This window comes from Erpetoichthys calabaricus, chromosome 4 (genome assembly GCF_900747795.2).
Source record: "Erpetoichthys calabaricus chromosome 4, fErpCal1.3, whole genome shotgun sequence".
Lineage (NCBI taxonomy): Eukaryota > Metazoa > Chordata > Cladistia > Polypteriformes > Polypteridae > Erpetoichthys > Erpetoichthys calabaricus.
This window is the reverse complement of record NC_041397.2, coordinates 270,567,852-270,590,940: the sequence shown is the minus strand read 5'-3', so window position 1 is coordinate 270,590,940 and position 23,089 is coordinate 270,567,852. Positions and strand designations below refer to the sequence as shown.

Sequence of the window (23,089 nt, the reverse complement as noted above, 5' to 3'; positions counted from 1 at the left end):
GAACCACCCACAAAACACAGGGAACATAACAGAAAATACATTGATATATGAAAACTTAATAATCCACACTGTTAACATAGAAAACAAATACATCAGACATTAAAGAGACTTTTATACCCCAGTCAGTGGGGGAACCCTGGCTGAAACATAAAAGTAGTTCCTCCCTCCAATAAACTACAAGTAAACCTACTACTACTACTACTGTTATTACTTCTATAACTACTATTACTACTTATATTTTGGTGGTATTAACACAGTTTCAATCACTATGTAGACATAGATCCCTGCTTAGCTTACCAGTTGTGAAATATATATCTATAATAGTTAACCCCTTGGACCCTCCTTAAAAGCCTCAAATGTCAACATTGGGGCAGATCCCAGCAAATAAATTTTAAAATATATAATATTGTTGTAAATCACTTGGTGCCTATTATTTGTTGTTTGAGAAAATAGACTAAAATATGAATTCATAAGAAGATCCTTTATTTTTGTTTATATCATGACCTGCTTCTGGTAGCCGTGGTTTTAGCTAACTAGACCTGTGTGACTTTAATGACATTTCTCTGAAAAAAAGGAAATAAAATTTATGGCTGATAAATTTTGGATTTTTAAGCATCAGTAATACCATGGCAAGTGAGCTGGAGATCATGTGGGTCATGAAGAGTGGCCATTCTGCCTGATGCTGATCAGAAGTACAAGGTGGTGCAGCTTTCACCTGCAGATTGCTAATCCACGTATGACACCATTAATCTATTTAAGAGATGTCTATTCTAAGTAATAGCATTCTAATGTGCTTTAGCTAATTGTATATTTCACAGTACCAAAATAAGATTTACAGTAAATGTTCAACTAACAATGAGCACTAGTGAAGTATTTCACACACTAAATGAAAGGAAATTAAATGCACAATCTGATGTGTCCATCTGTGGTTGCTAAGATTTTTCATCTCCAAACTTTCAAACTTTTAAAACTTGACTGACAAACAGGCTTTGCCTCACCTGTGTATTGATAATTCTCTGCTTTATTGAGTTTCAGGGTCACATACTGATTTATGACTCCTGTCTCTCTTGTTTAAATTAGTTTCTTTTATTTTATGACCTTTTGCTACTTTTGGCACAAATGCTGCTAGGTAAAGGTCGTTCAATCTTTTCTTTCCTTCATAAATTGTATGGGGCATCTGTCAAGTTTAGAGTCCTTTTATTTCTTTGTAGTTCAATTACAGCCACTGGTTTTGCTACAGATCAACATGGTAGTTTTTTACTGTTATATTAAACATCTCTCTCCTTCTCTTTATATACAGCTGTATATATATATATATATATATATATATATATATATATATATATATATATATATATATATATATAAACATAAAGAATAACGGTAAAGAGTTAGAGCACTGGATGGAGAACCCTGTGCAACTGGGCGGCCAAAAGACAAAAGAAAAATAATTGCAGATGGCAGGTAGTGCTCTACAGTAATGGCTTCTTCACACAAGAGGCTAACAATGACTGCCTTCTTCCGGTGTTTATGTCTTTTTACATGGTTCTGAGAGGAAGTGGTAGGTCCATTGTCAGATGCAGTAGTGACATCAGAGCTGCTCATGTCTTCTCTCATGTCGAGAGGATTTGAACAACTTCGCCAACCCCTGACTCAGAGTGTAATTACCAGTAACAAATAAGCCCTGAAGATGCCCCCCATTTGTGTGTGACTCTATATACTGTATACAATTATATATTTACACAAATATATAAATGTATTTAACATCGGTGACCACTTTATTAGGTACACCTATCAATACCTAAAGAAATTCTTTGACTCCTGGATTTAAGACTGTCATAGAAAAATTCCTTATGTATTTTGTCCCTCATTAACTCAATAGCTACTCGCAATCCCTGCAGATGTTTTGGCCATGCATTCATACTGTGAACTGTTACATCTCACCCTAGGGATATTATAATAATTAATTTCAGATCTTTGGAGTATTCCAGCCATTGGAGTAAATTTAAATCATTGTCCTGTATGTGCGACCAGATTGAGGTGATGTGTTGTCCATCTAAGAAGGGTTTACAAAGAGATGCACACATCAGGAGAAATGCTTGGGTACACTGTGATGTTCAGATGATTATCGGTTGCTATTGAGAGGCCTAATGTGTGCCAAGCAAACATTCTCCTCACCATTATACTGCCACCGCCACCCTGTGCTATTGACACAAGGCACAATGGATCCATGAATTCATTCTGTTTACTGATTACTGCATTCTGAGATTTGCCAGGTGACATTTTTGAGATTCAAGCTAACCACTATGCACCACACTATATAATAATAATATTAATAATCTGCCATTTTCCCTCTCTTCTACTCCGTTAGGAGGATAAGCCGAGGATAAACCATCATGTCTGTGAATGCTGCCTGTGGAAGGGCTTAAAAACACTTTGGCTAAAAGCTGTCAGTACTGTGCAGCACATTTGACATCTTCAGGCCTGTTCATTTAAACCTCATATTATTTTAGACACAGATGAATATGAATTGACAAGCTTTTCTGCACTGAAAAGCCTAATTATTGTGTGCAGACCAACAGTTTATTAGTGGAGTAAATTGAAACCTTTAAATAATTCCAACCTCTGAATGGAAATCATAATTTTATTATGTAATAATGTAGCAAAAAAGAACAAAAACATTAGCAAGTGTTGGATCATGATCAGAAAAACCCTAATTATTGCTGCCAGGAAGTTTGAATCAAAAAGGAAAAGAAGCTGTGAAGAAAGTGTCTCAGGCAATATCGGTGTGTCATCATTACTGTCTAGTAATGTCTGATGCCATTGTAGCTGACTTTTCAGACTTCATGAGGTTGGTGGCAGCAGGTTAACAGTTCTTCTACTGGCTTATGGTCTTCCTAACAGGAGACATATGATGAAGTAGCAGTATCACATCTATATCCTTCCCCAGTGTCCTCTTTATATTGCCCCCCATACACTGTAGGCACCAATGCAATAATCGATACTTTGTCCATTAGACTGATTTAAAATAGTAAAACAATCCATCCATTCATTCTCTTAACTTTCTCTATCCGTTTCAGTGCCATGGTGGCCATGGCCAATTCTTACAATAGTTTAATGGAAGGCCACAATCATTCCTACTGAGCCAATGTAGGAGAAAATGTAGAGTATGAAGAGAAAATCCCCGCTTGATACAGGGAGAACATGCAGATTATACAACGACCAGACTGGGTGTCAAATCATTGACTCTGGAGCTCTGAGGGAGCAGGACTAACCAAATTGCAGGAAAAATCACAAATCAAAGCAAATCAGAATATACTGTGTGTTTATTTTTTTCTATTTCACAACTTTTCAAATGTATTAAACAGCATGTTTAAATTTAAAGAAAGAGAAAAATGAAAAATCTGCTGCTCAGGAGTGAGATTGGTCATGCAGAAGGAGCCCAAGGTGCATGGCTTCATTATAGACAGGAAACGACTCATTTAGTCAATGAAGGTTCTAGCAATGAAAAGGGGTCTTTAAGCGATGAAATCCGGGGAGGAACATAAACCACAGAGTAGCTACGATCATTTCCAGTTAGCCACAAGACAAGCAGGTCATTCTACAGAAAATTCTTATTTACCCAACCAGTGGCTCAGCTGCAGGACATTTTGATTTTTTCTTTTTTAATCTGTTGTGCCATTTTCTAAGCAGTATTTATATACGTAGATAATCAACACCGTGGCTTACTTTCTTACCTTTTCTTTTCTCATATACAAATTGTACTATGGAAACGTCTTTTTGTTTAGTCATCCAGTCTTTCTTGTTTAATTGCCACCTCCAGGCCCTTAAAATGGACAGTGCTGCCCAGATTTCACTCAGATGAGTGTTTTAACATTGAATTTCAGTAAGGTTAGGTGAGGTCACACAAGGGACCAGTGGCACCCTTTGAACCTGTGAATCAGACACTGTTACCTTGTAAATGGCCTTGTAATAGAATTATTAAAGGGAATAGTCGAAGAGATGGGGCTCCACTGTGCCATTGTTAATGGTGTTTTTAAACAAATACAGAGCCTATTAAAGGTATTCACCCCTTTGGAAGTTTTCACTTCTTATTGTTGTATAGCTTTGAATCACAGTTGATTTAATTTGGCTTTTTTGACATTGATCAACGGAAAAAAAAGATTAATGTCAAAGTAATAATAGATCTCTGCAAAGTGATCTAAACTAATTACAAATACATCAAACACAAAATAATTGCTCACATACGCATTCACCCCCTTCAAGTTAGTATTTAGTAGATGCCATTTTGGCAGCGATGGCAGCCTTGAGTCTGTGTGCACAGGTCTCTTGTCAGATATGTAGGCACTGCACCTTTACTGCATTCTTCTTTGCAAAATGGCTCAAGCCCTGTCAGGTAACATGGGGATCAATTCCAGCCACAAATTCTCAATTGGACTGAGATCTGGACTCCGATTCGGCCACTCCAGGACATTAACATTGTTGTTTTTAAGCCAGTCCTGTGAAGGTTTTCCGTAATGCTTGGGTTCGTTGTCTCGAAAACAAATCTTCTCCAAAGGTGCAGGTTTCTTGCAGGCTGCACCAGATTTTTCACAGTAGAGATGATGTGTTTTTGATAATGTGCACTGCTATATGTGGTCTACACCACATATAACATTTAGTTTAACGGTCAAAAAGCTCAGTTTTTGTCTCAGCCTTCTTTTGTCTGACTTCAGAGTCTCTCTTGTTTGTTCTGCCAAACTCTAGCAGAGATGTGTCTTTTTCTCTTTGCCGCTTTCCCATAAAGATGCAACTGACGACACACACAAGCAGCACTTGTTGTCTGCATAGTCTCTCCAATCTCAGCTGGTGTAGCTTGAATCTCCTGTAGAGTAATCGTACGTCTCTTGCTGGCCTCCCTCACTAGTCTTCTTCTGGCAGAATTTCTCAGGTTTTGCAGACGACCTTCTCTAGGCAGGTTTACAGCTGTGTCTGCTCTTTCCATTTCTTCATGGTTAAATTGACAGTACAGTATATTCAGTGACTTGGATATTTTCTGGTCTCCATCCTCTTGCATGTTCTTTGCAATCCTATTTTTCATAGAGTTGATTAGGAAGTTCTTTTGTCTTCATTGTGTCAGTTAGGCCACCCTACTAACTAACCACTGTGAACATTCCAGCCCGGATCACAGACAGGCACTAAGGACACAAGTACCAAAGCACACGTGATTTTATTTATACAGTTCCAACAAGCACCAACACGCTTTACTTTTCTCCCTTTCGTCTCCTCTCTTTATCTCTCTCTCTCTCTCTCTTTCTTCTCATCCACTCCCCCTCCGGCAAGCTTCGTCCTCCTCCTCCCAACTCTGGCTTCCGGAGTAGTGTCTGCTGGCTCCTTAGTGTCTGATGATGTGTTTCTGGCAGCACTTCCAGATATGGCGGAAGAGCTGCTCTCCAGGGCTCAGCAGTAATTGTAGCACACCCTGGCGGTGCCCAACAGGGTTGTACCAAACTCCAACTCCCATGAAGCCCTGCGGGAGTCCGAGGCACCGCTACAACCCAGGAGCGGTGCCGTCTATTGTTCCGGGGAAGGTAAAGCTCTGGCCACACTTGCTCCCCTGGTGCTCCCAGTGTGGAGGCGTCCCGGCCGGCGAGGGCCCAGGCCGTCCGCCACACCACATGTCGTCCCTATCAGATAAGGTGCATTTAGACTATAACCCATTCAAATTCCTTTGTCTACAGTCAGGTCATCTTCATTGATGTAATTCTGTGACTTCTTAAACCAATTGGTGTACCAGTGATGATTTAGGTGTGTCGTATTAAAGGGGGTGAAGACTTATGCCATAAATAATTTTGCGTTTTATATTTGTAATTAAGTTTAGACCACTTTGCAGAGGTCTGTTTTCACTATTAAAAAGTCTTTTTCTGCTGATCAATGTCAAAAAAGCCAAATTAAATCCACTGTGTTTCAATGTTTTATAGCAATAAAATGTGAAAACTTCCCAGGCGAGGAATACTTTTTATAGGTATTGTAATTAGTTTGCTTCAGTAGGTGAAGTGCTGACAAGATGTGTGTTCTGGTGCTCACTGGTCGTATCACCTACAGCAACTTTATGTTCTTGTCTCTGTCATCTCTCATCAGCTGGAAAAGGCAAGGCTGAAGTTAGTGCAGGTGGAAGTGACACCAAGGTTAGTCTCCTCCATACTAAGGGCAAATCTGGTTAGAAACTGCGCAGTTACACAAAATTGATCCCTCTAACAGACTAATAGACTTCTGCACGTGATAGTCTCTTCACCTTTGAATATGGTATCAGGAGCCCTGATATCCATTTTTGCTTATGAGGACTTCAGGTTTTTTATTCATCAGGTATCTAACCCCGATTCTTCTCTTATAGGGTCATGCGATGCTCAAAATTTTGTAAGAGCTGGTTCTTAACATGGCACACTCAAGTTTAAGTTTTTAACTTACAATGAAATTGCTGCCTGCCTGTATCCCATACTCAAGTGACACTAGTATGATACCAATAAACAATGAATACAACACCATACATTAAATTAAACATCATACGATATGTATAGGAAACTTGTGCTCAAATCCACACGCACTTGTGCTAGGACAATATAGATTGGCCACTGAAACAATCAACCAACAACTGCTATTTTTATATAGGACTTCTCTGTAGTGAACCTCATACCAAGACACTTTACAACTATAGATACATCCTACATTTGTACACATTTCTTCTATTTTTAAAATACCCTATATACTCACATTTAAGTTCTCCCGCAGACAAGTCAGGACTTGATTGTACCATTTAATTTCTGGTATTTTATAATGTCGGTCGTATAAGTCGAATATGGACCACGCTATAGGTCCAAGAGATTATGATATGCTAATGCCCACCTGAGAGAGTAACCATGGTGCACACTGCCTTTTTTTCTATGTATTGTGCCTATGTGACCACACGGTAATACCCGAACTATATCGAAGCGACATTTGCACTGCTTTGTGTTTTTTCTGTCTCATGCCCTCATACATCTTTATCGTAAGAGCATCTCTTATCTACGATGGAACATTCGATCAGAAGCTGGTGTTAAATTAAACGTTATTGAAGTAGTGAAAGAAATTGGTTACTGCTCTGCTGCAACAAAATTTGATGCTTCTGAGAAACTGGCGTGAGATTGGAGGAGGCAAGAAGATGAAGTGAAGTGTCGTATTTTTGAACGGGCCTATAAGTCGGGGTCTGATTTTATGATCGATTTTTCAGATTTCAAGACCTGACTTATATGCGAGTATATACGGTAAGTGCCTCATTTAAGATCACATGGTGGATTATCGGTTGGGATAAACCAGTACCCTTGAGTTTTAGTGTCCAGTTCCTTAGGCAATATGCCATACTCAGCCTAATATACAAATCTTTGGGAATTGGGAGATAAAAAACAAGAAGAAAATGAAGTCAATACAAAGAATATGCAAGCTCTACACAGACATGACCAAGCGAAAATAAAACAAAGGCCCTGAACACTGTAAGGCCTGCAGGTTTTCTGCCGATCTTTCTTTGTTGCAGCAGTTGATTTCATATCTGATACCATCACAATAGGCAATGCAAGACATGCTAGAATTCCTAATAAGGCATAATACAAAATTAAGATAAACTTTATTTTATTGAGCCTCATTTGTAATAAACACACTCCTGAAGTATCGTACAAACAATTATACAAATATATGAAGCACAGAGGTTAAGTGTCTTGTGTAACACGATGAGTCAAAGGTGGGAACTGAAATGGCAGTTTAATGTTCAATTCCTTAACCAATGTGCCTGGTAATTAAGATAAGTGAAACCAAAGATAAATCTGAAGAAAAAATTATAACAATGGAGGAGTCTGTAGAAGTCTTTTCATTGTAGATTGTCTCGTAATCACAGGAAAGTGGAGTTGTCTTGTTAAACATCTTTTTATTTAGCCTCAGAAGTTACCTGTTTCCTTCTCTGCATATATCCATGTCCTCTTATAAGTCCCATTTAAAAGCCTTACTTTACTATCTCACTACTGTATTTAAGCAGTTATACTTGTTAATGTATTGGTGGCACAGTGGACTGTGCTGCTACCTCACAGATGTAACATTTTGGGTTCAAATCCTGTCCACATTTGCTATTTTTACAGAGCAAGAGTGCGTTCTCAGTGTCTGCATGTTTTTTTGCCCTCACTGTTGTTTAATCCCCCACATCCTGAAAGACATGCATGGTTTAGTGTAGTCATGTGACGGTGCTGCGCACAGGGTGTGAGTTGAGCCTGACGTCACTGGGAAGGGCAGCGCTTGTAGCAGCTCAGAGGTGTTTCTTACACATGATAGAGGGGAAGATTCTTTCTTGCTCCTAGCATCAATGAGTTGCTTCTCGGTGTGTCTTTGAATTTCAAACGTCATGAGTTCATGAGTGGCGACCTGCAATTTCCACAGTGATGAAATCCTGACTGGAACAGCTAGTGTAATTGTCAATTCTAAATCAGTATTCTGTGGGAGTGCACAGAACTGGAGTGACCTCTGTGGTGGGCTGGTGGTGTTTCCAGAATAGCGTTCAGCCATTTACCCTATGCTACCTGAATACGTTCTTGCCATTTCTGATGTTGAATTTGATCAAATAGGTTTGGAATGTTAATGTTATATACATGTGTTCTCCCATTCTCTCTTCTGTACCAATTGATGTCAGTCCACTCCGACTCACTACATCCATCTTAATAAGTTTTTTTCTAATACATAGTTACGGGACTAGCATCAGGTACAATGCATAAGTCAACACCAGTTGGTGTGTCAGTCTATGGCACTCATCTATACACCAAGTCTCATTCATGAGGAGCAATGTAGAGCTGCCATTTAACTTAATGTGCAGGTCTCTGGAATTGGAAGGAAAACAAGAGCACAGGCACAGGATCCACAAAGGCAATTTGTAACTGAGAGTTACATACCCTGATAAACCGAACCTGCAAGTCTTTGGGACCTTAGACAAATTATTGTTTATCATTGAGAAAGTCTTGAATGATCTTCTATTTTTCATTGTTATTTAAAATGGTATTCTTGTTTGCTTAGTATACTAATTAGAAATGACTTGCTCAGTTTAAGGCGCTTTATAAGTAAAATTTTTAATTCAGGGATTGTTACTGTTATTATTATTTACTACTGAAATACACGGACCCATGATCCTCAAAAAACAAAACAAATAGCAAGTTAAAGATAAGGAGTTGTTGATATTAATTATGTTTTCTAAATACTTACTTCTTTTAGTTCCTCTAGAAGCAGTAATATGTTTTGTTATTTCGCTTAGCTCAATATAGACAAAGCAGACATTTTCTGTTTTGGAAACATATTGTTTTGCTTTCAACATAAAAAATACAGCTTGACACTGATCAGATCACTTATTAAGTAGTGATATTCAAAGAAAAATCGATGATACAACAATACTTTCATATGAGCAGAAGTTTCCAGTAGTTGATGATCTTCTCGATTTTCGGTATGCATTTCTGCGTCTTTCATGGTCTAGCATTCTGTATATTTGGGCTATGTCCTGAATGCTTCTGAGCCATCATGTTTGTCTGCTGCTTAACAGGGCTGTAGTCAGGAATATGTCTTGTTTGTCAATGTGGTTCAGCATCTTGTCTTCTTATGAGAGGGTGTTGTATGACCCAACAAAAGGCTAAATGTAAGCACCAGTAAACTCTCTATGATTTCTCCATCTTTGTCATTCTTGCTTTCTGTATGCTCTTATTGTTCTTCCTATTATGGCGTTCTTTATCATGTAATCAGTCTCTGTGATTTGCCTGATATTCTGCAGATGCCACTCCTCTTCTTTTTCTTTCATGTCTTTGTGTCACTTTTGTCTTTTGTGCTCACTTTGCCGTTACCTAAGATTTTTTGAATTTCCAGAGAGTATCAGCTCATAAGCTTTCGATTAAGACCTAGATCAAGGTTCTAGCCCCAGTAGATTGTAAGTATTTACATGAAAGTAGGACAGACCTTAGCATTCTATTATATGTCATTTCGAGGTTCCTTTATTTAATGGCATTTCCAATATAAAATATTGTATCCTTTTGTGTGAATCACTATTCCAAGGAGCTTTGCAAGAACAGAAGAACAATTTTGATTAGAACAGGCCCAACAAGCTTGTCAATTCTATGCACCTAATTTAATTACAATAGGTCAAGTTTTGAACCTCTATAAGAAACTTCTAAAACAAGTCAAGTTTAAAGTTCTATTTAAGGTCCCTAAGTCTTTAATTTCCTTAAGTCCTTAAAGTCCCTTAGTCCTTAAGGTCTCTACTTTCTACCACACTACTTTGCAATTTATTCCTTGTGTCTATGGTTCACTGTATGAAGAAAACTTTCTGATATTTCTGCGAAACCTGTCATTATTAACTTTCCATCTGTGTCCCCTCATTCTTGCTGTGAAATTCTTTCTAAATTGACAGCTTGAATTCACAATATTAATGCCTTTGTTAATTTCAAATATTTCAGTAATGCCAATACAGAAGTGTATTTTTTACATTTGGAGCACATGCACATTGAATGTTCTACTCAATGCCAATCTGAGGTTTAAAGTCCAAAGTCGTAACTATTTGGCCGACCTGCCCGATTGATTGATTTAATTGATTGAATTGATTGCAGCACAGTGCAGTGAAATTATTAGTAGGATATTTTATCCTATTGGGACTGTGGACTGTTTCAATAAGGGCTACAATGTTATCAGCAGGGTATATCAAATGACAAGCCTAAATCTACTACAGTAGAACTCAGTGGTGCCAGGTTAACAAACTAAATAGAAGCTAAAATCTCCGCATAGTGGCTTTAAAAGAAGGGACTCTGAGTACCAATTATTTGAAAATCTAAGCGTCAATTTGGTTACAGTGAATTCACCATGAAGCTATATTTTGATACTACCAATTTTATTCTGTGTTTGATTCTTGTTTATTAGAGATTTAACAATGGAAAATAAAGTTTTGCTCATTTGCGTTTCTGTGGTTTGATGTTAAATCTTTAGGGAATGGGTTGAATTTGATATTTTGACAGACGGCATGGGGTAGTTGGACTGTGAAGCACATTATTTCCAATTAAATTCCCACCATTAGTGCCCTTGCTGATCTTAAATGGGCTGCTTAACTTGGGAATGTCTGAATCAAAATAAAACTACTGAAAATGTTATATGTCTCACTGATCCCTTTGTTCCAACTGTGCAATCTCTAAAATGTGGTAATGTATGCTGATATAGTTATTCAACTTGGATAAAGACAAATCCAAGTAGACAATAATAATAATCATAATAATAATAATAATGCACTTGTGATATGTAAGTCATATAAATAAAGTTGGCCTCCCCACTGGGATTCCCTGTTATTGACACCTGTAAAGGGACCAGCACTTCAGAAGTATTTTTAAAATATTAGAAAAGCTAAGCACATTCAGAAGGGAATAGTTGAAATGCTACAGCAAGACATTTTGGTGAGAAAAGAGCCTGATAAAAATGAAGAGATATTCTCTCTAATTAAGTGATGAGTTGCAGTGACAACCTGCAGGATCAGTGGCCACCCAGCAGCAGACAGTGAGAGACTGCTAAAAGAAAAAAAACACTAGAGATCTAGAGCATTGTACCTAACCTGAAATTGGAGGGTCATGCTGCAACAAATAGGAGTAATTCCATTTTATAAACATCATAATTTCGGTCAGGGAAAGTGCACCTAATGAAGCAGGGCATTAACTTTAGGTGAACTCTCCAAAGCTGCATTATTAGCAGAGGCAGAGGCAGGCAGTGTGCTGTAATGTTGGTCTTCAGCAGCATGATGCAAACTCAGATTTTTTTTTCTTTCTTTTTTTCTGTTGTGAGTCACGCAGACCACTGATTAAGCCGCCACACCTCCTTTCAGGCTAAAGTGCATATCAAACCTTTCACTGCCTCACACTCTGTTGCTTATGGTGTGCCGGCCTATTGATTTTTCAAAGGGCTATTTAATTGACGGGCACCATCCTTGTATTATCATTCTAATCTCAGGATTATCTTTCAGCATTCTTGTTTTACTTCAGCAGACATGTTGCTAGGGCAACAGATTCCAACTGTGTATATGCATCCCAACATCGTTTCCCCAGAAGACATTAAATCATTAAAATTCTATCTATCTATCTATCTATCTATCTATCTATCTATCTATCTATCTATCTATCTATCTATCTATCTATCTATCTATCTATCTATCTGAAAAAAGGAATTCCTAATAGTAAAATGTGACTCAAAAACGTAATAATTGTAAATGTTTCCAAATATCATAGACTCATGCCTGTTAATATGACTGCAATTGTATTATAATTGTAAGTTAAGGTCTGTTTAAAATTAAAAGACAGTATCTATCTATCTATCTATCTATCTATCTATCTATCTATCTATCTATCTATCTATCTATCTATCTATCTATCTATCTATCTATCTATCTATCTATCTATCTATCTATCTATCTAGTATATATGGATATAAATACATCCATAATCAAACCCACTTGATCCAATTTACGGTCACAGAATAAATAAACATTGAAAATATGCTGTTTTAATGGTCTGATTATTCTCAGACTGGTAATGGCGGAAACAGAAAAGACAAAGAAAAATGCTAGTTTAAACATCAACCAAGCACTTCCCACTTGTCACAGTTTGAAACGGAATCCACCAGGCTTATCGACCTTTGTGTGCAACTGATACAAGATAAGCCTAGCACTTTGTCAGATTCCTCCCATAGAATCTGATATGCAGGCATGCCGAATAAAACGAGATCAAGCATTTTAAAAGCTTCCAAATGCTAAAGATGGCACAACGATCAATATTTTTTCTGCTGCAGGTAAAAAATCTTCCTGCAGATAAGGAAGATATATATATATATATAGTGTGTGTATGCGTGTGTCTATACTGTATATACAAATGATAGATAGATAGATAGATAGATAGATAGATAGATAGATAGATAGATAGATAGATAGATAGATAGATAGATAGATAGATAGATAGATAGATTGGCTCCTGCCTTATACTTCATGTGGGTATGTCAACTGGACTGAGTATTTAGGCAATGCCTATTAAAACTGAAATAGATAAAACAAATGTATAATGTTTGTTCATTCGTTTCCAAAACCACAGCAGGTATCTTGTGGCCAGAGCCAATTCTGGCAGCATCAGACTCAAAACAGGAACCAAACCTGATCATCGTTCGAGTCCATCTTAGTTCACAGTTGAATACATCCATATTCACTTTCAAAAGTGGAGATTTGTGACATCAATTAATTAATTAAAAAAATGAAGATTATACATTGTGCATATTTTAGGGTGTTAGTAAAAATTTAAAAAACACAGATATTTCCTGGAATATTGAATCTTCGTCTATTGATGGACCATCACCATATCCAGGTTTGATATCTGACACTGCTGAGATTTATCTTCAGCCCCCAATAACTCTGCAAGGCAAAAAGCTTGTTCAGTAAATACACACTGTCGCAGGTGGCTGGGGGGGCAACCCGGCTGGGACGCCCCGGAGGACCGGAGGATGGCTTACGCCACCCCCAGACCAAGTGGGGGCGACCGTCCTGGCGGCTGTGGGGGACCATGGGTACAGAGCTTTGAAGCTCAACCCTGTAGGGGCCCGTGGTCACCGCCAGGGGGCGCCCCAATGCCTTGGGAGCCCTGGACCTCAGCACTTCCGCCACACCCGGAAGTGCTGGGGGGAAGAGGATCGGGGACACCCGGAGTGGTTCCGGGTACGCAGCCGGCACTTCCACCACACTGGGGAGTGCCGGTGGAAGATTGTCAGGAGGCACCTGGAGCAAATCCGGGTGACTATAAAAGGGGCCGCCTCCCTCCAGTCAGGGGCTTGAGTCGGATGGAAGAAGGACAAGGTCTGGGAGGAGGCAAGGAGGTGGCCTGAAGAAGTGAGGCATTGTTGTTGTTGGCCAGGACTTTGGGGACTTTTGGGGACTGTAGTGCACACTTATAAATATGGACTTGTATAATAAACGTGTGTGGGGTGATTTAAACGTGTCTGCCTGTCTGTGTCCGGGTCATGTTCCACAACACATAATAATATTCTCTTTACTATAACAAGTTTGACTACCAAGGTGTTAAACTTTAAACCACCCGGCTGCAGTTCAACTGCCACCTCTGTCTCACAGTATGACTCAGAATAGAACAGAACAGGAACAGCGTTCTCTACAGAAAGGTACTAAGGAACAGAAGTTCTTTTTACGTTTTTTACACCAAGATTTACAAATAAGGAAATGGATTCAAAGTACCACGAATATGCTAGCAAACATTAAAATACACAAGATATTTAGTGGATAAGAGTGTGCCATTTAGCTGATACAGGGTCACTCGATCTTGCACAGTTATGCCATTCTTACTCCTCAACAGGCATGTTACACTGTGTAGAAACGTATGACTGGACAGACCTTTTATTAAGAAAAACTTCACAATTAATGTTTTGCTTTAAAGGTAATGCCCTTTCATATGACTTTTGAGCACTATCATTTTCTGTTTATCTAGTTGCACCTATCTTTAGGTTTGTGTCATCTGTCATGTGTTTATATTTTTTGTAAAGGTGTGTGAGAGAAAGACCACCCTCCCCTTTCTAATCATAGCACTTCCACCTTATATAAAAATCCCATCGGTCGTCTTCTTCCCAGTCTGTGTTTCTTCATTCAGCCTTTATCTCTGGCTTGGCAAGACAAAGCAGGTACATCGTGGCATTTATTAGTCCCTACACTACAAGCAGGCTACCAAGAGGGTGCCCAAGCTGAGTGACATTTAAGCACGGTTATCTAAGGGTGGTACAAGGCATTTCTTTTTTTTTAACATTTACCTGTATATTGCCCTGCTGTAGACTAACATCCCATCCTGGGTTGATTTATGCCTTATGCATAAATAAGCAGGCTGAGAAAATGGACTTGTGAATGAACCTGAACACACAGTAGGTGATGTGAATTGCTGTACGTTTAAATAAATCCAACCTGTCTACTAGCAGTGCCAACTGGCTTTCACCATTCGCTGCCAATATTGTTTCCAGATTGCAGGAACACTTCATTGTTTAGCTGCTATCAATGAGCCGACCAATTTCCAAAGTTCTTTTTTGTCTGGCCAGGGTTGCAGATCAAAATAACACCCAGGAAACACCCTTAGATGTGATGCCAGTGCAATCAAGGGCACACACATATACACTAAGCTGTTTTGGATTAGCTCATCTGAATGTCTTTCTGAGAAGATGCAAATCCCATCCAGCAATGTAACAGGAATCACTCTTGCTATAAAATGAACCAGGGGCCAAGAAATGTGAGGTGGCAACAATACCTGGTTTAAAATCATAGGTACAGGGCAGGATAATGTGGCAGTGCTCGTCACTGTTGCCACAAAGCTCCAAGTAACCAGTACTGTAGAGCAACCTTCTCTTCCAAGTCTCTCCATGAGTGCATTATTTTTGTTCTGCTCAGGCAGGTACTCCAAACATTGATGAGAGTTGAGAGATTAACAGGGGGGCTTTAAAATTAATTACATAAGTGGGGAGTTAGTGAGTATGTATAAATGTGCTTTATAATGTACAGGCATCCTATATGGAGACAGTTCCTGCCTTATAGCTAATGCTACTTGAACAGACTTCAGCTCCCTGTAGCTGTCTAATGGCTGTAAGGTATAAGGGACAGAATGGAGTGCAATGTTTATGGATAATAGGAATCTGCCACTCCAACTGCTTGTCTCATTACATGTGTGCTGCTGTACACTTCTATGCCAACTCACTACTTTCTTAGCAGAATCAGACCAAAGAAAGGAACCAATCCTAGTGTACTCACCTTGTGGCCTGTATGGGGAATGAAAGATCCTCAAACAACAGTCCTGGGTTGAAAAAACTAATTTTTATTTAAAGAAATACCTTCATACTGACCAGCGTAATTCCTTCTCTTCTTTCTTTTCCTTTCTTCTCCACACCTTCCAGGTAAGCTCCACCTGTCTCGATTCCGACTCCACGAGAAAGGCGAAGTGGCTCCTTTTCTGCTGGATCTGGGAGTACTCAGCCTCAACGTTGCAAGTGAAAGCCCCTCAAAATAGGAACATCTCCTCTCAGCAGCTCCCACCGGCAGTATTCACGGCACCCAGCAGGGCTGCCTGATGGGACTACACTTCTCAGGTAGCTCTGCAGGTGTGCACATAGGCGATCCAGTAAAGCAAAGTGAACGCTTCCTTGACGTCGATGACACAGTGGTAAGGGTTTTTTGATTTGCTTAGTATTTCCTCAGCAGTTAGTCGAAGTGTCTGTATTATTTGTATAGTGCTTCTGTCTTTCCTGAAGTCTCCTTGTTCTACACTAAAGTTATCTTCAAGTGCGTTTCTCAGTTTCTCCTGTAGGATGTTCAACATTATTTTGAATAGAGAGAGTGAGAGAGGCTGGAAGTATGCACTGATATGGTGCATTGCCTCACCCACCACACGACGAACCACCTCAGGATCCCAAATTAGGACTCAAGCGCATCTGTGCAATGGGTGATACCTCAGCACCACACTTGTTCAAATGGAATATTAAAGCTGTTGCTCAGTAGTTTGAAGAGTTCATCAGCTCTCCACTAGGATGAATTTGTACCAGTCTTTCGGCCATTGGACTGTTTCTGAGATATCACTGCAGATCTTCCATACTTTTTCTAATATCCAAGGTCTTACTGCCTTAATTAGTTTCGCTGGTATTGCATCAGTTTTTGTTGTTTTTGAACTTGCTGATTGTTCTTTCTAATTCTGATTTCATGATAACATCTTCATTCCTCACTTCCTTCAAAATGCCATCTCTTGGCTTAGTTCTCCCAAAACATCATTGTCATATGTGTTTAAACTTTGATGTGATCGGCCCATTTTTAAGAACTTTCCCCAATTTGTCTTAGATGGCTCTCACGACTGACTTAAATTCTCTCTTCAGGTTCTTAATCATCCTCAATGTTGTTCATTAAATGCTACAAATCAGTGTCTCAGTGTAAATGAGCGTGGGATAGTTCCTGTTTGACTTGTGACGCTGTTGGGAAAAGCTCTGACGCACTTATAACATTATTTCAACATAAGCAAGCTCAGATAATGAATGAATTAATAATATCAGATCCGTAATCTGTGAAATCTCAAACCGCCTGATTTGTATTGTGATCAATTAAGTAATTGAGCAATAAAATCCTTTTATTCAAATCTAAAGTCATATTTTCAAATTAAATAATGTGTCCAGCAAGAATATTACTAGTTTACAGAGTTTGTTCTCCAGGTTGGGGAGAGCCTGTTCATTTCATGCTTAATGTATGAACATTTCCTCCAACACAATGTTGTCAGGTTGATTACCAGCTTCAAACTGGCCCATACCTTGGTATATCGTCCTAGCTCAGTGTCCATCTTGTGTTCATTTCCTTTGCCACCAGAACAGGCTCCAGTGACCCGGCTCTGGAAAATCTGGGAACAGAAACTCATTATGAATTGATCAATAAACGTTCTATTAAGATAGTGTTTTAGTTCTTTTCTTAGTCTTAGTGCTGCCCCTCATGTTGGGTATTCAGTTTGTTGGTTAGGGGTGACAATGTCTCCGAATGGCTTGGTTAAATTAATTTTTTGCATGTAGTCGAGCACAACTATCCTGCTTCTTATTTTCTAAAGGAATGTCCCTTGCCTTTTAGATGAAGTATGTATGTACTTGCTGCGAGACTCCAGCAAATGATGCAGTAAATTGTCCCACTTAATAATTTATATGTAGAGTGTTGTATTTGCTTTTCCTCCTGTGGGACCCATAGGTGTTTCTGACGGCAGGGTGCAGTGTCAGGAAATTTTGTCATCCGTGGCTAACGCAGGTAACAACGTTGGGAACAAGAGTAAAGTCAAAGCCCTTCTCTCTAAGTGCTGCATTTCACATGTAATTGGAAAACCGCTCTGCTCAGATGTTTGCAAACTCAAAACACTTGCAGCGGTGATTCCTCACAGCCTTGATTAAACCATTCACCTGTATAGCGTGCATAATGACGACAGATGCTATGATTCTGTAGTGCTTAAACAAGTTAATTGTTTAAATGTGGTTCACAAATTAGACATAAAATGCTGGATAGGTAGACAAGCAGTCATTAGGTGCCGTAAGCAGTCACTCACATAGAGAGACGTGCTGAACCTTCAGCACCTGCTGGTGTATTTCAAGCAACAACAATATTATAAATGGGTGGCATTGCTGTTTAGTTGGTTCTCCAGAGTTGTCACATTAGAATTTTCCTATCAGCCTTTATGTCTGTAATAAATTGCACAAAATGTGATAAAATAAATACTAATCAATTGTACACATCTGTAACTGATCCTTGGCTGTTCCTTTATGCAGTTGGCATGTTCTCTCTGTATCACCATGGGTTTTTCTAAGGGTACTCCAGTTTTCCTCCCACATTCAAGTAACGTACATGTTCTGGTGATGTGATTTTAAACTGGTCCCATATGAGTAAGTGTGGGGGCATATGTGACTGGACCCTATACTAGAGTTCCAACACACAGATTGTTCCTATCTTGATCAGCGCTGCCAAGATAAGCTCCAATTCCTGCAATCCCGATAAATGATCTATAAACCTTTAACTGAGAATACCATCCCAAAGAAATAAAAATAATAAAATATAAAGCAACACAATGCTTCAAAGGAAATAAAAACAGGGTCTACAATTAACCTGTGGATAACCTGGCATCCTATTAAAGCATCTAATAATGAGCTAAATATACACCTGAGCTGGTAAATATAATTAAGAAGTTAAGAAGGGGACAGTAGGCACCACATTACACGTTTTCACCCTTTTGAAAACTCTTGTTTTTTGGCTTAACGTTTGGAGAGTTCAACACTGTAAATGTGATTTTGTTAGGTATTTCAAGTCTTGTGATTATCACTATATCTTACAGTACAACGAAAAGTATTTGTTGCTAGTCTTGGTGGTGCAGAAACATAAAATGACAATACAGTATATGTCTGCTGAGGAATTCACTCAGAGTGAGACTTTCAGCCAGTAGAGCTAAAGGAGAACTCCATTCAGTACAATGGCTACTTGGGCTTCAAACTGTGATGGTGCTGATGGCCAGGCTCTCTATGTGGCTGCCTCACTCCACTTACCCCGAGTAAATTCCATAGCAGAAATGAATAGTGCTGTCGTCTGGATTTACTTGAGGCGGCATACTGTAAGTGTAACAAGGCTCAGAGAGACAGAGTTTTTTGTGGCAGGTAACCACGCACTTTGATTCTCTGAGTTCTCCTGTAGTTACAATGGTGGATTTTAGTTTTTCCTGTCTATTCCATGGTCTCCAAATGTTCTTTTGACATTGCTTTTGGGGTCTTGGAAATCAGTTAATTCACTTTTCATATTTATTTGGTGTTTCAACATGTTTTTTAACAATGTAACTGTGCTTTCCCACAATGCCATTTAGTTATTCATATAAGTGCTGCTATTTCCAGCTCCCGTTGCTGTGACGTGACAGCCTGTGGTTAGGAGGCGTGTCCTAGAAGTCACATTTTATGATTGTCATGACCAGGTTTATGCTTTTAATTTTCTTTTAACAATTCCTTAGCCTTTAAAAATTATTTACGTAAAGTTCCAGGCATTTAGAAGGTGAGAGAATCTATTGGTATTATTTGTTTTTTGTTCCCATGTGTTTTTACCAGTGTCAAATATAATTCACATTCTACTGTTGCACTATTTTATTTTCTTTATGGGTGCCGTCATTCTGGGACAATTTTGTGGATGGTTGACTTAATGACCAAGAGTTCGACACATGATACCATTATTGCATTAAGATCCAAAATTTGGGCTCATGAACAAAAAACATTTAGCATCTTTCTAATTGTTAGTTTTTGATTTACTGATTACAGCAACATTCTTCTCTCCTCTGTTTTCGAATTACATCTGCCGAGTTTATTTGTAATCTTTTCTTTTTGTTCTTTGGCTTCACATCCTGACTCCTGAGCTTTGTTTATTTTATTATTAGTCTTCTTCATTATGATCCCTGCTTGAATTCTGACCTGTCCACGCCATCTCCTGATTCCATTCTCTATCTCTAAACTGTGCAAGCAATGCAATGATGTCACTGATGTGATCATATTTAAACCAGCTCTGTACTGAAACAGTTCATCCAAGATTATTGGATTCACCTCAAAGCCTTAGCGTTCTTTCTTTAACTGTGTTTGGACTTCTCCGGTGCCAAACTTTACCTTACTCATTGACTACAATTTGAGGCTTTCAGTTTGGCTCGTGTTACATGTTCAGTTAGTGGTTTTTGATTTCCCTTTGCCATTTTTAAGTACGATTACTTTAATACATCCTGAGCTTTGTTTATTTGATTCTTGTCTTGATGTTTCTGGCTTTTGCCTTGTTATTTAAGCCCTGTCCACACTACTACATTTTCATTTAAAAATGCAGACCTTAGTTTTTGTTTTGACGCTTTCATCCACACTGTCCTGGTGTTTTTAACCCGTGAAACCTCCATACAACAACAACAACATTTATTTATATAGCACATTTTCATACAAAAAGTAGCTCAAAGTGCTTTACATAATGAAGAAAAGAAAAATAAGACAAAATAAGAAATTAAAATAAGACAACATTAGTTAACACAGAAAAGGAGTAAGGTCCAGGGTGGACAGAAAAAACAAAAAAAAAAAACTCCAGAAGGCTGGAGATGAAAATAAAATCTGCAGGGGTTCCAGGCCACGAGACTGCCCAGTCCCCTCTGGGCATTCTACCTAACATAAATGAAATAGTCCCCTTTGTAGTTAGGGTTCTCACGGAATCACTTGATGCTGATGGTCATACAGACTTCTGGCTTTTAATCCATCCATCATTGTTGGAACATCATGGTACTTTGAGTAGATGGTGGTGGCACAAGCCACCACCAAAAGGACACTGGAAAAGGAAACAGAAGAGAGAGTAGGGGTTAGTACAGATTTTAGAGCCACCATGAAAAGTTATTATAATGAATTGGATATATAGAGTATCAGGATTTAATTTACAGTGAAGTTATGAGTAGGCCATGTTAAAGTAATGTGTTTTCAGCAGTTTTTTGAAGTGCTCCACTGTATTAGCCTGGCGAATTCCTATTGGCAGGCTATTCCAGATTTTAGGTGCATACCAGCAGAAGGCTGCCCGCCTCACCACTTCTTTTAAGTTTTGCTCTTGGAATTCTAAGGAGACACTCAGTTGAGGATCTGAGGTTACGATTTGGAATATAAGACGTCAGACATTCCAATATATAAGATGGGGCGAGATTATTTAAGGCTTTATAAACCATAAGCAGAATTTTAAAGTCAATCCATAGCCATATATGTCTGCAAACACTGCCTCAGAGTTGTACTTTAGATGGGCAAGAACTAAGATTTCTGAAAACAAAGACTCCAATCACACTCTGATTGGCCCGTACTTATATTGTGGCCCTTCCCTGATTGGATCCTGTTCATTGCACACTTCATGGTAGAAAACTAAATTCCAGCATAGCAGGGATAGAAGAGTTGCGTTCCATGGCCATTGTTGTGTTGCTCAGTTGTATGCTCCTTAATTGTATTTTGTACAGTTTAAATGCTGTTTACATGCACAAAAGGCTTACCAGTCGCTACAATATTGCAATAAACCTCATGGTTGATGGCATTACCTAAAACTTTAAAGATTTTTCTTGCCAATCCATGCATATCCAGTGTAGCTGAATGGCTACGTTGTATACATTTCAGTCATTTTGGTGTGTTGGCAGAGAAACTTTTGTAAATGATATGAAAATGGTAGTATGGACAGAGATTGTCTTTATTTTAAAAAGCTATTTTTTAAATGAAAGCATATAGTAGTGGGACGAAGTGGTAAACTTTAAAACATCTCCTGATTCAATTTCCATTTAAAACTACTACCACTGTGTGCAGCCAGTACAAGTCAGAAGGCCTACAGTTTAAGTCCTGCCACTGCTGTTGAGCAGCTGGCGGGTGTCGCCATGAATGAATTCCTCAGAAGAGAAACAATACAGGGTAGATAATAAAGCAAAAATATGAAAAGAAACATCCAAACACAAAATATAATAAGATATAAAAATGCAGTAATTATCAGACAAAGCAAGCAATAATAATATAGTATATAGTAAGTTATTGAATCAGATTGTATTGTAGTTCAGGTCTGTGCAGTGGAGTCTTTTAGACAGCTTACAATTTACAAATTGTGCCTCCGAGTGAAAATCCACCCATCCATACTTCTATTCATTTTCCAAATCCAATCCATTAATTTATTAAAGTTCTGAATGCACTGTTTTCAGTTCAGGATTCTGGAGTACCACATTGGGGAAGCAAGTGTTTCAAAGTAGGAGCCATTCCTTGATGAGATGCTCCATGATGGCTCTTTTAATATGTTCACTTGCACCAGAGCAATTAAGAGTCGCCAATTTATCTACCATGCATGTGATGAAGTTGGAAAAAATGGAGCAGAGAATACTCAGCAGACATGGGGAAAATATGCAGGTACTACACAGATAGTGACTGAAATAATAACTAAAGCCAGGTTCTTAGTCAACAATCCCAACCACAGTTCCTCCCAAGAGACAAAGTAATGTTCACAAATTATGAAAGAAATCAAAGGAGATAACTAGGTTAGTGTCCATATCTCTTAAAAATAGCAGATATAAAGTTGTACTGTATACAACCTCCCAACCCCCACAACATGCTAAGTGGCCACCACGTGTTTTGAGGCTTCTAGAGAACAAGTCAGGCCTTATTGTAGGCCTCCACTTCTGGGGAGTGCATCCCAAAAGTTAACTACGGCCAACAAAAAGCTTCCATGCACATTAGAAGGCTTGCAGGCCATTCAAAGTTGTCACTGGGGACTTGGGTTTCCCAACCCAACACATATATCAAGTTGTTATGTGTTTGATCATCCATTTTAGAAAGACAGCCTTTTTTGGTACAAGGGTTATTGGGTTCATTTCATACTGTGATAGTCTGTTTTTTTGATGAGGAAATATAGAAAATATTTAGGGTGCCATACCAAATGAAAAGGAATTGAAGGATGTATAGATGTTCTGTATAGAAACTGGAAATACAGGAATAGCAG

The 23,089-nt window shown here is 38.7% G+C and overlaps 1 protein-coding gene across 2 annotated transcripts in view; it reads left to right on the top strand.

Moving 5' to 3' along the window:
- bcl9 (BCL9 transcription coactivator) overlaps positions 1-23,089 on the top strand; it is a 554,068-nt gene that overhangs the window by 134,882 nt on the left and 396,097 nt on the right. The window contains exon 2 of one of the 2 annotated variants that reach the window (XM_028800792.2): positions 15,979-16,244. The exons of the other annotated variant lie outside the window; for it this stretch is intronic. The gene's annotated coding sequence lies outside the window, so the exon portion shown is untranslated. The remainder of the gene's footprint in view (positions 1-15,978; positions 16,245-23,089) is intronic. 2 annotated transcript variants of the gene reach the window in all.